Raw genomic sequence first — 13532 nt, forward strand, 5'->3', positions numbered from 1 at the left:
ATCACTGTTGGGTCTTACTCTGTTTACTCTATTAAGTAAAATAGTTAGAAGCTACTACCTTGTATTTCACATAAAAATCACTATTGTATATTTCCTTCAAACCAGCTGGGGGTTGGATGGCCGAATGGATAGAACGTGCGCGCTGTATCATAAGGTCGGTCATTGAGTCAACTGGCGTGGTTTCGAATCCACGGTTGTACGTGACAAGGAGTAGGGTCGCCTGTCCAACCTCGTGGGTTTTCTCTGGGTCCTCCGGTTTCCTCCCACTGCTAAAGACCCCTACGCGCAAGCGAATTATTAAAATAAAATTAAACCATGTTAGTCCCGAAATGACCTCGTTTGTGTCGAGTGGACGTTAAACCCCATTTCTCTCTCTCTCTCTCTTTCAAACCAGCTAATTCTAGTAATGTAAATGACATTACGTTAAAATGGAGATAAAACTGAATATATTCTTATTGAATCTAAAAGGATTTGTCATGGTGGTACTTAAATACATAAATATTACCAAAATACGTAGCCTAAATTGAGGCTACCAAAATACTTGTTGTATACGCTTCTATCAACACCAGGTGTGACAAATGCAATTCACTTAAATTTATTTCTTCAATTTATTGGTAAATTATATATATGATTATATCGACAAGATTACCCATTGTAACTGAACGTTATGCTAACCGAACTAATGCCGTCAAGATATTTCGAACTATCTCAATATTTCACTATGGATATAATGGTAGTTGTCAGCAAACCGTCAAAATATTCATGAAATGTTAGGGTGTGAGTAAAACAACCCGAATTTCAGGTAAGGATATATACGTTTTAGTATTTTTACACCATAATCCCAATAAGACATATAGAAATAGGTTTCACTAAAAATAAACACACTTATATGAATATACTACTTCTAAATTTTATTAACATGCTACGTTTCAATTCACATACAGGTATCGTTATATGCTTGATGACGATACCGGTATGTGTATTGAAACGTAGCATGTTAATAAAATTCAGAAGTTCAGAAGTAGTATATCCATATAAGTGTGTTTATTTTTTTGCACCATTGTGGAGAGAGGCTATTATCAAGCTACTAATTATACAAATGTCACTTATTTTGTTCAGAATGATGGGTAATTAAAAACGCGTCACACTAATATATAGAGGATATTTGTCGTTTTAGAGTGAATAACATATTTTATTTCATCGAGATGCAAGAAAACTTATATTTTCACGAATGCGTAGCATGAGTGAAAATATAAACGTTTTCTTGCTTAGAGATGAAATAAAATATGTTATTCACGACAAAACGACAAATGTTCTATTTATTTTATGATTTTACAATCATTTTAGGTAAAAACAACATGGACTACTTTGTCTGCTTCTAGCCAGTGGAATAACACTTATATTTCACTGATAAAACGCGGTATTCCACTACTGATCAGAAAATAAAGATATGTATGTTGACAAAATAACTAAACGTACAAAAAGAAAACAAACCCAATAATCTTTTTTATTTTTTTTTTTTAAAAAGATGACTATTTCATGAAAGATAACTTCAATATAACATAAATAACCAAATATACAAAAACAGAATGTATATATGTAGTTATAGCAATATACAACAAATACAGCTCAACAAAGCCAAAGTAGCTAAATCTCTTAACTCAATATTTTCGATAATCTTTGATATTAAAACCACGAATTAGATGTTGTTATCTTCCCGAGAAAATATGGGGTCACGGTATCCAATATATTAGATAACCATTTTAAAGTACCAGACAAAACGTCATTGCGGAAGTGAAATGTCAAACCGTGTTCCCGTAGTAGACTGGACCACCAAGGTGTGAACGATTGCCATTCAATTTGAACTGATTTTTAAAAATATAAATTATTATGCATACATTCATATTATATTAATATGTGCTTTTAGACCAATTTCCGATTCAAACAAATAGAGATTTAACTTCTTTAAATTACGAGGTTTTCTTGGTTTTACATATGTAGAAATATAATTCTTTCAGATAAATTGAAATCATCTATGGGTATATTGATTCATCTAATTATGCTAAGACTGTATCTGTTGCCAAGATAAACAGAGACCACTTGGTGGCATACTAGATACTTAAGCAGTAAGGGTAAAAGTATAGATTTTTGTACATGGATTATGCTTAAATATCTTAATAACGAAATCCGTATTATGAAGAATGTCTAAACTCCAAGACATTGAGAATCCCGGCTGGAACGAATAAAAACGTGCATACAATACACAGTATAAAGCCCCATCCCCTATGTTTAGCTGCCTCAAATGTATAGTTTGCTCCGAAAATAATAATAGCTGATAAGATACAACCAGCTGGAAAAGAAAACGCATAATTGTTTTATTAAACACTGATGAATATAATCCAGGATCAAAGAGGTGTTTGCATGCATAAAATGGCCCATAAGATTCTCACCTGATTCTGATAGAGGACCACCTGCAACGTATGAAACCCGGCAGTAATTTATGTTTTCAGGGTTTTGTCAAAAACAGGGGTGGGTGAAAGGTAAAATAATATAACTTCGCAGGGAAACGGCTTGTCAAAGCGTATTATCATTTAAAATAAAGCTTTTGAACATTGCTTTATTTCTGAGTACTTACAGACTAAAATGACCCCAAAATGCTGCAAATTAACTTTGATGCCAGCTTCATGACCAGGTCAAAATTCAAGATCGCCGGGGGTCAACATAATATGATGTAATTTTATGACCATTGCTTTAAATCTGAGCACTTACAAACTAAAATGAACCCCAGAATGCTGCAAATTGACTTTGATGCCCCAGGTCAAAATCCAAGATCGCCAGGGGTCAGCATATGATGTAATTTTATGACCATTGCTGTAAATCGGAGCGCTTACAAACTAAACTGACACCCAGAATGCTGCAAATTAACTTTTAAAACTAGCATGGAGAAAACTAAATGCATATTAACCCCATGCCGTAAATGAACATTTATTCCACATATCCTTGAGATCGATATTCCTATTAGAGCATTCATCTTTCACAATACTGTAGTTTAGAAGTGATTCCTATAGCGCCCAAATTGCGCGTCGGGACTTTTCTGTTGTAAACGATTAAAACTAACGCCTAGATTTAGTCAAGACTGAAGAAACAAAAGCAATCTAGCATTTCTTTTGGTATTGTGTCCTACTTACCTGCGACAAAACAAGCGATGGCAGCTATGAGTTTAAATAATTTAGTCTTTTTAATCAAACTTAAAACAGATAAGGCCAAGCCAGCAACTCCGACCAGTAAACCGATGATGACAAACGCCCGTGTAGCGTGAACATAATCTGAAGAAATAAAGTGACATAAGCTTTATATCGCCAAAACAGGGAATTTTATTGGTCATTTTACAATAGAAATATTCCACCCAGATGTTGTTATATGGGGTGGCCCAGAACAAAACGAGTACACAATTTAAAGTGAAATAATTTTTAAAAAAAAGTATTGTACCTATATTATTAACATTTTACACATGGATGGTGTTGGAAAACTGCACTTCAAATTGCAGGTCCACCGCTCAAATAGTGTTGCTATAGTACTAGTTTTAAAAAAAAGAAGTCATATGATATTTTGGCGGATTGAGAAGTCATAATTATATAAACACATGGTCAATATGCCCCTCGCCCTGCATCAAGTACCCTTTTAACCCAGTATTTCACTTCAAATGGTGTACTCGTTTTTTTTCTGGGCCGCCCAGTATATGTTTCAGACATGTACTTACAAGAGATTGTTAATCATGTACTTACAAGAGATTGTTAATCGAAAATTTATGTGTAGAAGAACTTTTGATGGGGTCTAATTGAACACTGACTAGGTCATTTCAGAACTATGTTAAGGGTGAAGGGGGCTTTGCATCAATTATCCATCTGGTATACTGCGCTTCAATTTGTGGTTGCATGATTTTATGAAGAGTATGGCGTTAAACCCCATTTCGTTCATGCATTCTTTCGTGAATTTAATTACCTGGAATGAATTCAGCTGGATATGAAGCACACGCGAAAGGATTACAATCTTGCCACAGACCAGATGTAGATCCAGAAATATTGGGGTCACTTACAATCCAATACGGAACCGACAGACCAATCACATGTAGAAGACATCCCAATCCTGCTAGTAAAATAGCTAAAAGGGAAAATAAACTGAAGCCTGCTATTTCCGCCATTCTTTGTTCGCTATCTTTTATTATGTGACTGAAAAAATAGAGAGAAATATTTTATTATTTAAAGCATATATCAATTGTTCTATGCGATATACCACGGCATCTTTAACACTTTCTACAAACATATAGCCGATTAGTATTATGCAATGATGTGACTTTTCATATATTTGAACCTAAAACAGGGAGACAACTCTGATAGTTATGGTCGAAATTGATTAAATTTAAGTGGCTTTGTTTCGATCCCACACTTATAGGTGACACGCCGTATGGTCGTCTGTCTACCTCGTGGGTTTTCTCCTGATCCTCTGTTTTCCTTCCATTGTTAACGATCCACCACGCTTAATTTATCGATAGCGCTCGGATTTTGATCTCGAGAGTCAGTTCCTGTAAAAACGAATGTTTTTTCCCCAGTACATTAAGTGATGGAGCAACTGCTGATAAGATTTGTCACACGTTTGATCTGTAGTAAACAAATTACAATCAATCAGACAATACCGATGATGATGTCACCTGAAAATCGCTCGTTTTGGCATATTTCGGTAAGATATTCATGTAAAATTGTAAATTTTATCGAGTTCCAGTGGAGCCCCCCCCCCCTTCGCCAACACACTCACACGCTGCTCTACTCCCCAGTGCTTTAGATTCGTTAAAATGTCCTTACTGCTGTCTTCAAATAATAGCAGTGGCGAATGACAACTATTAAATTCCCAGACCAACTTTATAATACCAGAATTTATTGACAGATCCCATTCGCAATACACAAGGGCCGAATTATTCATGGATCACAAAATTATAAGATATGTTTTGAAGCCAGCACCAATTACATCCGCCGCCCATCCTGTCACTGCCAATGGATTGTTATTCGCATCCGCTATATAATTTCAAGAACCATTATGTTTTCGTCTGAAAACAGTTAAACACCCGAGGCTCAATTCTTGTACGATTTCGAAAATACCCAGCAAATTCACAAAGTTTAATAACATAGTCAACTGTAATTATTTGAGGTATTTGCTCAATTACAATAATTATTTATGATATACGGCATAATGTTAAAACTCTAACTGCAAACATAGGGTATCAGGCAACGAGACATACGCCCACAAGACCTACGTCATCAATACAGTCCACGCAGTTTGTCGCATATTTATTCTTTTGTTGGTAATGGGAGCATTTATAAGACATTAAAAACTTAAAGGAGCGAAATCTCTAACTCAATATATTTTCCGTAATATTCGAAATTAAAAACACGAATTAGAATTTAATATTGATCGATTTCAATCAATATTGGTGTTGTTATCTTACGGTGACAGTATAGGTTGTAATCTATCTATACTAATATTTGTGACTGTCGTTGGTCTGTCTGTCTGTTCGGGGTTGGCGGCTACACTAGGTCTGCCCCGAGTCTGAAATTTGGGGTATAGGGGTAGCTCGGACCGGAGAGTAACATAGAACAAATAATGAGAAGTGCAATAACAGCGCAGCAAGAACGAAAGAGGCAAAAAATATGTAGAAACCATATGGGTCTTTGTGTCAGACATGGAAAGCGGGCCTCCGACAAACCGGTCGCAACATCCTACGTATGACCCATGCATCTTTTCTTACTAAATATCTTAGTAGCCTTGTGATCGTCTGGACTAAGACTAGTAATTATTTCCCCTTATTTCATGATTTTCCCTTAATTTTTTTCTCCCCTCTTCCTGCATTTTTTGGTTGACTTTTTGGTCTAGAATTGGAGAAAAGGGATCAAATTTGCAATTTCATAGCAGTTTTGGGTAATACTGATGATATTACAGCGGAGGGATAGGGGGTGTAAAGTGTCTTTCTGCAGAGCAATCACTGTGTCGGAAGTGAGATTTTCACCCCAGTCAACCTCAAATCCGCGTAGCAAAAAATCTAAATGGTCAACCCCCTACAAAATTATGATGAGGAGATTGCCAAATGTTGTCGCCATTGTGCCTATAAAGATTGGAACCAACGGAATGTTGAGAAAAAAGCTACAGCCTGTGATGTTACAGCCATTTAACATTGAAGTCAATGGGCAAATAATTGCTAGTCTGAGACCGTCAAGTATTTTCTATTGTCTCCCTTGGTTTCCTTTTTACGTTGTGTATTCTCTTCTTATCTATCTCAGTATAAGAGACGTTTGTCTTCTCAGTAGTTAAGATTGTGTTTTACCAGGAATAACAATGCAACAGTTCGTTTTTACATTTTATATATCAAGCTGCTTACATGTGGTACAATGCATAATAGATTACAATAAATTCATTTCCTCAATCCCAATCCATCAGATTCGCTGGGTTTGATGACAGAAATTGCTATGGAATTAAACGGCTGTCTGACGAATGCTCAGAAATATGATAGTTTTGTAGCTTTGGGTTTGGACGTTCAATTATCGAATTGGTCAAATATGACGTAATTAATTATAGTGATTGGTTAATTAGCCTAATGACGTCGAAAACCACCCTTATATGGATAGTGGAAACTTACACCAGAAATTTCACACGTGATAACTGTTATCAACCTAGAATTGAATGTTTACCAAATTATAACTCTGTAACTCTTTTTTTTATATCTAACTTATCAATCATTCATTTTAGTGCATGGGATCTGAATTCCCTTTAATACATGTATGTTAAGCCAATAATTATTTCAAGATACAATATGATGCTCTTAATAATTTAAAGCCTATTGATAGCCCAATTAACGTACTGGACATGTGCTACATGTTTATTGAATTTGATATAGCGTTCATTATTACATACTTAATGTATTTAATGGCGCTTTACATGAACAATACACACACCTAAACACATAATACAAGTTTTTATTTGCAGAATGTTCTTTGAAATAGATACGTTAAAACTTTCCAAAAAAGCACACTCTTTCAGATTTCGCGGTAGTTTATTCTATAGTTTTGGTCCCGCTACACTGAAGGATCTGTCTGCAACAGTTTTATTTTTTGTTTATGAACATGCAAATCCTGGGCGGTTGATGATCGTGTGGAATATCGATTTGGGTTGTATGTTAAACGACCACAAAGGTAATTTGGAGCGTTATTGTTCATTCATTTATATACCATCAATATAGTTTCATATTCAGCACGGACATGTCGTACTGGAAGAAAATGGAGTTGTTTTAGGGCGTCAGATCAACTGTAGAATTTGGATTGTCCAAGAATCATTTTGGCCGCGAGGTTTTTCACTCGCAGAAGAGGGGCCAGTGTAGTTTTTGGTAAATTTACAAAAAGACCCTTACATTAATCTAGATGTGACAATATGACAGCGTTGGTCAGCTTTCAACGCGTCGGGCTGTACAAATAGTGTCTTTTTTTCTTTATGTTGAATAAAAATAGGAACGCAGCACGTTTCTTTGATGCAATATTTGACTTGAGGGTTAGATTTTTTGATCCATGATATCTCCAAGAACTTTAACTTATGTTGATCTTGGTACAAATACATCTTCGATTTTTATCTTAGGTGTAACACATTTGGGCAGAGCCCGTGAACTGCCAAACACAATGAACTCTGACTAGTCGTTTTCATCTTGAGCCTATTCATCAGCATCCACTGTTTTATGTCGTTGATTGTTGCTTACAAATCCAAAATGGTGCCCCTTGGACCAGAATGACAGGTTGCTCACTGAACAATAGTTCTTTTTTATAATAGCTTTATTTCCCAATCATTGTAGATTACACCAGTCGTTAATGAAACATTTATCACATATTGGATGACAGGAGCGAGGATATCACAATATTCCTTCACCAACATAGACGGAATTGGATCTACGCTACACGTAGTTGGTTTTGCATTGCAGATGAGCTTGATCACTGTGATGGTGTCAACATTTGAGTATGAATCAAAGGCTGGTATATCTAAAACGGGTGGCTCATACTTTGGATGTCCTTCAACGTTACGACAGATGGTTTCTACTTTATCTTGAAAGTAACACCCAGTCATTGACGAACTGGGAATCTGATACACGTTCTGGAAGTGGATTCGGTTTTGTAGCACTGAGAAAACGTGAAACTGTTCCCAACATGCGCTTGGAATTGTTCCCACAGCCATCGATTTTGTTCCGAATAAAGTATGTCTTAGCGCGAAACAAATGGTGGGAGTATATTATTATATTACGGATTGTCCGAAAAGTCACCAAATTCTCTGACGTTTTATGTTTGCCCCAACGACGTTCAGCATTCCGTGTTGACATTGTAAGACACGGGGTTTTATGATCAAAACCAGGTACAGATCGACGAACTGTCACAGTCTTTGTTTTAATGGTGCATGTTGGTTTAGTAAATCAGAAAGCCGATTGTTATGTTCTGGCACACGAGTATTGATGTCGTTGATTCATACTAAACGATCAGTAATGCTGGATAAATCAGATCGAAACTTTCTTGATTTACCGATTTAATGTTCCAAGAAATCCTCGTGTAATTCGGCTTACGCTGCTATGGCTGGTGTCGTGCGTTATTATACAGTTCTTGTCAGAGTGTCGACCCGCTGCATGGCCACCCTCTTCCTCATTTGACAGTTTCCACTGCGTCACCAATTCGTTCTCCGAGGCCTTACTGTGCTTTGATTTACGCTTTCATACTTTTCAGGTCGCATTGGGAGCATCAGCGTCATCACGGGTGAAGTGGACATTACGTACTTTTATTATAAATGAATACACGTGAAGGTTGTCAGATAAAAACGACGCGTTGTTAGTTGTAGTCTGGTCAAACAAGGACCCTTTGCGGAAAAGTAAACGTTTCACGAAGGACCGGATGAGTGATCGAGAACAATGAAGATTTCTATAACGCCATGATGTGGATATAAGAAATACGTTAGCGTGCACGTAAAAGATCCCTTGTCAGTTGAAATTCAATACTAGAGTAGGCCATAGTGCCGCTACCCGGGCAAAATTTCCTTCCTAGCACACTGTATCGCGTATGCCCATCTTCATTAGCCCAGTCGGAGCAGGACAGTAGGGGTTAAACCCCATTGCATTTCATTTGATATAAGAATTGGCTCTTCCATGGCAAAGTAAAAACAACATATTTGTATCCAAATTTTTACTGTGTGTGATATACCTTCATTTTTTTTTGTAAACAATATTTTATTTCAGAAATTTATGAAATGGGATCAGGGAACAGGCAAAGCCTATATTACCCCTCTCCTCATACAAGGAATATAAAACATATAATATACAGATCTTCTATGTACATATTATAACATAATGGTGAAAATCATATAAATTAAATAATTCATATACATACTATTTAAAACAAATGAAAAAAAGAGGAAGTGCTGTTTTATAACATGATAAAAAGGGTTCTATAAATAGAATCAGATATTGAAGCGTCTGGTAACATCGAAGTATTCATGAACTAATTTAAAAATGTTATTTGATGTAGTCTGATTTTCTATGCCAAAAAGAAGTGGTTTAATTGATTGCTGGTGGGATGGTAAAAGATGTATTGTATATTTTCGTGCATTTGTATATAAGTGGGCACCAGCGGAGAAAATGTTCAGAATTTTCAAAGCGATGATCACAGCTGCATGATGGATCCTCGGATATATGTCGTAGAAATTTATGCCCGTTTAGGTCGCTACAAGAAAGCCGCAATCTGCTGTGTATATCTGGTTCTTTCTTTTGCCCTGTAGAAATGAATTTGGAATAATGAGATAATATACCTTCATTTAACGCTCGTTTATGCTGAGGTGATATCGCTGGCAATCATTTTTTATGGTGTTAAATATGTTAGATTATCACGCAATATCCGCCTGACTGCACCTAAAGCTAACAAGGATAATACTTGTGTTTACAGCTACTTTTTCCTAGTATTCCCAGAGTAAGATTCTGGAAAATAATGCCGATTTAAACGTCACGCCAAGGCCGATTTATAGGGTCTGGGACACGAGACAGCTTAACGTCCGCTTCCACCTTGGGTAATATCGCACACAAGTTGGTCGACGATTTTGACTAAAAAAATACAATCTGATAAAAATACAGATCTATATTTCGTTTCGTTTTTTATTCTTTTGATGGCCTATACTACATGAAGATCTATCCAGTTGTACTGGGAGGTCGCGTTAAGGGTCATACGAGCGGCCTTTGACCATATGTCGTCAGACATTGACTAATCAATCAGTGTTGGCGTTTCTACGGGTTTATTCACAGTTCCGTGCAGAGAACGCCAAGAACCCGACGTAAAAGACCATTTAATTGGCTAATTCCTCACATCAACTAGAATGCCTGTTATATAACAACTCTACCAGATCCTATGTTGTGAAGACAAGTAAAACAAAATTTTATACTATAAAAAACGAAACGAAATGGGATCTGTGTTTTAATCAGATTGATAAAAATAGTGCCAGTCGGGTAACGATAATCACAGAGTTTGTTGGGTTTTTTTTTTGTTTTTTGGGATTTTTTTTTGTTGCATATTAGCGATATATAGAATAATATGTGAGTCAAAGCCTTGGGATATAACATATTCGGTGTATCTCAGTACTAACCATAAATCAACTCTAATAATGACACATATTTCGTATACCGCCATTTAAAAGTACGTTTTATCGGTAAATGAAATCAACTTTAATAAGCAAATTTATGACGCATATATAATCTGATAATAATAGTACAATACAGAAGTAAAGAGGTGGATTAAATGTCAATAGATCAATTATGTAATTAGGTTATGAACTTAACCTTTCATTAGCATTATATCAATTTTATTCTCTAAAAAATCGATAATAGAAAAATAAGAAATTATAGGGTTTAAAATCTTATACGGTGTCTAGGTAAAAAGTGTAAAAACATACGTTAAGATTTATTTAAATGTTATTAATGCGGTGGGAATGGGGCAAATTAAGCATTTTAATCTTGTAGAAATCGGTGAATAAAGAATGTTTCCATATTCCGTCTCTTGATAGTATTGTCTATTTTGACTTTATAAAAAGAAAAACTACTAAATTTTATATTTAAATTCTTAGCACAAGTCACCGTGCGTCACGAGGACAGTAATCATTTTGCTTATTTAAATTTTGCAAAGTGTAGAAAAGTGTTTTCTAGTTAAATTAATGACGATTAAACCACACCAACATTAGATTAGATAGATACTATCTTGTGCTTGATGGTCATGGATAGATGGCGACATGAATTCATTAGAAAGTAATGTGATCTTTAAAAAGCCATGAACTTTATTAGGATTTACGGCTTTAATAATTGTAGACCTTAATCTGGAATATTGTGCCTTTAAGCTAATACGTGCTGAAAAGTATGTCCAGATGTTCATTTACTCTTTCGAATTGCACATTTAACGGCGATAAATAACACTAATATTGTGTTAACCACGTGGCTAAGTGGGTAAGACGCTGGCTCGCTAGCCTGGAGGTCGGGTGTTCGATTCCTGCATTGGCCGAGAAAGTTCATTCAGATTTCCCGGCGTGGTTTCCCCTTGTCAGTGATGGAGGGCCTGGCAAGGACAGCTGTCTAGTCGTTCGGATGGGACAAAAAACCGAGGCACGTAAAAGATCCCTTGGCAGTTGGAATTCGATATAAGAGTAGGCCGTAGCGCCGCTGCCCGGGCAAAATTTCCCTCATAGCACACTGTATGGCGTATGTCCGTCTTCATTAGCCCAGTGTAGGAGCAGAACAGTAGGACGTTAAACCCCATTTTATTTCATTTCATTTTTTTTATTGCGTGAGGTTGGAGTACTGGACTCACTAATAACATATCCTGGGTCAATCCACTGAATGTAAAAAATCATGAATATTTGTAATCGAGTTGTGATCGGTCTTGAGAAAATTTGGCTCCTCCCCATAAACAAACCAGAAGAAGCCTAGTAAATTTGAAAAGAAATTGAAAGGTGTCAATAAAAATATTTGCTGAAAGATTATTTCAATGATTGGGCTGTTTGATTTTTGTTCATACAATAATTTTTTCAAATAACATACGACATATATAGTCGGGCGAAATAGCATGAAATAGACCAAGTATTAGTTTAGCGGGGCTTCATTATACAGCCTTCTGTTCAAACTATGCACTATATTATTGTGAGTGTTATTAATTTATGTTCACTGGGTTGTAAAATGAAAAAAAATCTGCACGTCATAAAATATTTCTAAATATCAAATAACATAATGACAAAACCCCACAAAACATCAGAATAACAAAACGCCAATATGTGATTCAATCCCATCTAATTATATTTTCCTGAATTGAAACAAATGTGAAAAATACAAGATAACACAACTTCAACGAAAACCTAAATATTATTTGGTAATAATCAATACAAGAAAAAAAATCGGAATAGCAAAATGCCAGTATGTGATTCAACCTCATTTAATTATATTTTCCTAAATTCAAACAATCCTAAAAAATAAAACATAAAAATTATCTGGAAAAAATTAATAGATAACTAACTATACCTGAAAAGTATATCGGATTTAGCGATGCGCTCTAGTATGATCCACACCTAGATTCTAGCTGACAGACTATATTTTTAAAGGAGGTTGGATGGCCGAATGAAATGGTTAGCGCTTACGCGCTTTATAAAGTCTGTCACTGAGTCAACTGGCGTGTTTCCAATTCCTCGGTTATACCTGGCAAGGAGCAGGGTCGCCTGTCTGCAACTTCATGAGTTTTCTCCGGGTCCTCCCACTGCTAAAGATCCCAACGCGCAAGCGAATTATTGAAATAAAATTAATTCACGAAATCGACATGACCTAGTTTGTGTCGAGTGGCCGTTAAACCCCTTCTCTCTCTTTTGCAGGCTTGATCACTGGGGGACTGTTATTTGCAGTTAGTCATTATAGCATATATTTTTTTGAGCTTCCCTACACACAATTTAGCTCACAACTTCTCTTGTGTTTTCCTTGAAGATATTTATATTAATAAAAAATACATTTTAGACAGTGTTCCTGACAAATTTTGTGTACATCTTTTTCCTTGAAGATTTGTATTTCTGTATACACAATAGACATCCGTGAAAACTTCCTGAACATTAACTGAACAATACTTCGATCAAAGTTACCTAAATGTAACTTTAAAGTGCACATAAGATGGTCCCGGAAGATTTGAGATACGTGTAGCCAATGGTTACTATATCCACTTTAAGGCAAGTTCACGCCAATCTGGTTGAAATTAATTCAGTTATCTTCATTCAAAGTCGTAAAAATAGACCTTCCGTAAAAACGGCTTTGCCAATTATCGAAAACACTCTTAATCCCCTCAGACGCCAGTGACGTCACAGTGACCGAATGCATATTCGGAATGTTCATTCCTTAATTACCTATATACAGCCGGCGTGTGTATTCTTTAACGCCTGAAGGATTCCTTAATCCCCCT

General features: G+C 36.0%; 1 long non-coding RNA gene across 2 annotated transcripts; it reads right to left on the bottom strand.

Moving 5' to 3' along the window:
- Positions 1 to 1511: 1511 nt before the first annotated feature.
- On the bottom strand, positions 1512 to 12854 carry LOC126831930 (uncharacterized). 2 transcript variants are annotated; one of them, XR_008789363.1, is made up of 4 exons: positions 12788 to 12854; positions 4003 to 4229; positions 3189 to 3326; positions 1512 to 2350 (listed from the first exon to the last, which is right to left on the bottom strand). It is a non-coding gene; the product is annotated as an uncharacterized LOC126831930 (long non-coding RNA). The 2 variants fall into 2 exon arrangements; XR_007684430.2 differs by lacking the exon at positions 12788 to 12854 and adding an exon at positions 12614 to 12748.
- Positions 12855 to 13532: the final 678 nt, after the last annotated feature.

This window comes from Patella vulgata, chromosome 9 (genome assembly GCF_932274485.2).
Source record: "Patella vulgata chromosome 9, xgPatVulg1.2, whole genome shotgun sequence".
Classification (NCBI taxonomy): domain Eukaryota; kingdom Metazoa; phylum Mollusca; class Gastropoda; family Patellidae; genus Patella; species Patella vulgata.